At 45.8% G+C, this 3510-nt stretch overlaps 1 protein-coding gene across 1 annotated transcript in view; it reads right to left on the bottom strand.

Annotated features, from left to right (window-relative positions):
• Positions 1 to 368: 368 nt before the first annotated feature.
• The window catches only part of LOC143100040 (ephrin-B2a-like), a 6458-nt gene continuing 3316 nt past the window's right edge, over positions 369 to 3510 (bottom strand). Inside the window, exon 3 of the mRNA XM_076262966.1 lies at positions 369 to 3510. This exon is cut by the window's right edge and continues 1426 nt beyond it. The gene's annotated coding sequence lies outside the window, so the exon portion shown is untranslated.

The raw sequence follows: 3510 nt of genomic DNA, 5'->3' as shown, positions 1-3510 counted from the left end.
AGCAGTTGATAACCACGGCTCCATGGGATATACGTTATATGAAGTTATAGGATTTCAAAAAAATCCCAAATGAATGGGCGTTCTATGGGCTTAGCAGTTGGTAACCATGGGTTCAACTTCCGGGAATTCGCCTGCCCCCTTGGTGTGACTGAATGACTGATGGCTTCTTCTGGAGGTGTCACGAGCCTAATTCTCCCACAAACACACACATAGCACTCTCACAAACACACACATAGCGCTCTCAAATACACACACATAGCGCCCTCTCACATACACACACATAGCGCTCTCACAAACACACACATAGCGCTCTCACATACACATTACACACACAGACACACTAAATAAGAACGCAAGTGAGCCGGCTCTTCCATAGGAAAAACATTTTATTGAAAAACATTTTCAGTTTGTAACAGGGGGGGTAAGGGGGTGGAATGTGTTTTTTTTTCACTTCTCTTTTAAGTCATCCATTCCTTAGTGAATTCCTCTCGGTTACGACCTTTTGACCTTTTGACGGCCTGGCCTCCTCTACCTACAGGGCTGGGAGAGTTGCCACCTGGAAACCATAGCGACGGACTAGGGAGTGGGCCGTGGGAAAATAAAGGAGCAACTGAATCGTTACAATACTGTGTGTGTGTGTTCAATACTGTGTGTGTGTGTTCGTACAACCTGGACACCAGTTAGGAAACCAAAGGACAGGAGTTTAACGTTAAATAAATACCCACGGGTCAGACATGGCATACATACACAGCAGTCAGTTTGGCGACTCCCACTCCGTCTCAACAAAACCAACCAACCAACCAACGGGGGGGATTCCAAATCTCCATGGAAACAGTGCAAAAATCGGGAGGGGTGAGGAGTGGTGGGAGGGGCTTCCATTGAGCGCTAGCTAAAATACATAGCAAAAAATTCAAATTGTATACAAAACATCTCACTTTAAGAGTTCAATAATTAAAAAAAAAAAAAACATTTTTATTGGGTTTGACCTCAGTATTTACACAAGCTGTTCACCGTAAAAAGTAGTAACGCTTGTCTTGCCGACACGTATCTTAGTGTTTCTATTTTTTTTTTCTTTTTTCAGTTATTTCGTATAAAGGTGGATAAGGCTATTAGAACGACCTGGGCTCCAAAGACTCCATACAAACGTGACATATTTACACTCTCACAACGTAGAACGGTGCAGAATACGAGTGCACATTACGCAAGGTGACCAGACCAGCAAGGCATTCTACAGTAGCCTGAAGCTGCTTCCCCCACCGCTTCCCCAACGTCCACACTAACACCCCTCCACTACACACAGCGCTACGGTTAGCTGCGCTACGCTGTGGCTAGCAGAGCTACATACAGCTAGCAGAGCTACAGCTAGCGGTTAGCAGCACTATACCAAACATTGTAGCGCAGTGCTAAAATTACACTAAGTGTGGTAGCATTAGACTAATATTAGCAAGGCTATGCTACCAGTAGCAGTGCTATGCTAAGATGCTATGCTTAGCTGTGCGTGGTGTAAACGTTGTCCGGCCTGGGAGAAGCACTTCAGATTCAAAGAAACTAATAAGATTGTCATAGTGCGTCCACCATAGGACTACAGACTAAACAGTGTGTGTGAGAGAGAGAGAGTGTGTGTGAGCATGACAGTTTGGACTCAGAGCATACGGGCGCTTCCATGTTTTTGTTCACAAGTGTGTGACATATATTTTATGTATCTGTCATTGCTTTCACAGTTAAGACTATAACACATTGGTTGGAAAAACACTTTCATACAGAATAATAATCAGCAGTGTGTGTGTGTGTGTGTGTGTGTGTGTGTGTGTGTGCAGGTGTCTCTGGGCTGGACGCAGCTCCTCTGAGTTCTGCCTACGACCTGCTTTCATCTGTTGACTGGGACTGCGTGTTGGGATGTCCAGTTGGGCTGTGTGTGTGTGTGACTGCTTGTTGGGATGTCCAGTTGGGCTGTGTGTGTGTGTGACTGCTTGTTGGGATGTCCAGTTGGGCTGTATGTGTGTGTGAGTGAGTTGTTGGTTCCTGACAGGCTTGTGAGTGTATGTGTGCGTGTGTTGTGTATTGTGTGTGTGTGTGACTGCTTGTTGGGATGTTGAGTTGTTGGTTCCTGACAGGCTTGTGTGATGTTTTGTGTGTGTTGTGTATTGTGTGTGTGTGTTGTGTATTGTGTGCTGTGAGTGTGTGTCTGTGTGTGTGTGTGTGTATGAAGGCTTGTCTGTTGTTCCATGTTGTTGGTTTTTCCTCAGTGGCTAAGAACAATTTCCATTAGTGTGATTTATTTCATTAGGTCTTTTATTTGTTTGTCATTATAAAAATAAATAAAAATTGCATATTTGTGGATTTCCACGGCCTCTAATGAGGCCGGAACATCTAGCCACACAGGGCGTGGCCTTCAGTCTGACACTCCCATTTCCGCCAGTCAGCCAATGAGGATGATGGTCATGGGTGATTGATGGGTGACCATGGCAATGGACAGCCATTGCTGTCGTCTACTTGAAGTGGTGAATTAGAATCTGTGTGTGTGTGTGTGGGACTGGGGCAAAAAAACAAAAATAACGTACACACACACACACACACTCACACACACTCACACACGGAAAACCGAGAAGTTTCAGGGGACAGGTCAGTGGGAGTGATCTGGATGTGGAGGTTTTCCCGTCCTAACTCTGGGAAATGCTACAGGACTGAGGGATAGGCTGGTACTGCTACCATGCGGAAAGAGTGTGTGTGTGTGTGTGTGTGTGAGAGAGAGAGAGAAAGAGAGGGGGCATATGCTGTATTTGTGTGTGTGTTTGTGTGTGTGTGTGTGTGTGTGAGAGAGAGAGAGAGGGGGCATATGTTGTATTTGTGTTGCTTTGTTCTCTCTTTGCGATGTCTGACAGGCAGCATCATCTGGACCCTTGGGCAGAGTGAGTGTGTGTGTGTGTGTCTGCTAAATAGGATTCCTGGCATAACTGGCATCTTCCTCCCCACCCCTCTGAATGTGTGTGTGTGTGTGTGTGTGTTGTTCTCTGCCGCTGCACCAGAGTCCATCATAAATAAAAGCCCCGTCCGACTCCTCAGATCTAAAATCAACAGCAAGTGAAGCATCCACATGTAGACAAATGTATTTTTATATCAAATAATAATAATTACAAACCAATAAAATAGAATAAAAGACATTATGAGTGTGTGTGTGTGTGTGTGTGTGCTTTAAGGTGGATCAGAGATCACCTGTTCAGCCCTGTCTTCACCTGTTCGACCAACAGAGCTGCGTTTAGCAGTGTGTGTGTGTGTGTGTGTGTGGAGGCCGTTTAGTAAAAGTGCTGCTGAAGAGTTTGTGTGGGTCCTCCACATTCCCAGGGTGCAACAGGGCAGCAGTGACTCAGAACGTCGCTGATAACTCGCCAGTTTCCATTACTCCTCACTCCTCCATCCTGGCTTTGTGTGTGTGTGTGAGTGGGTGTGGGTGTGTGTGTGCGTGTGTGTGTGTGTGTGTGTGAGTGAGTGTGTGTGTGTGTGCATCCACCT

The sequence above is a fragment of the Alosa pseudoharengus genome, unplaced genomic scaffold (assembly GCF_046254945.1).
Source record: "Alosa pseudoharengus isolate Yale_2024_CS ecotype anadromous, Long Island Sound unplaced genomic scaffold, YU_APseudo_1.1 YU_APseudo_1.1_scf_3, whole genome shotgun sequence".
In the NCBI taxonomy this organism is placed as follows: domain Eukaryota; kingdom Metazoa; phylum Chordata; class Actinopteri; order Clupeiformes; family Clupeidae; genus Alosa; species Alosa pseudoharengus.
This window is presented reverse-complemented; position numbering and strand designations above follow the sequence as displayed.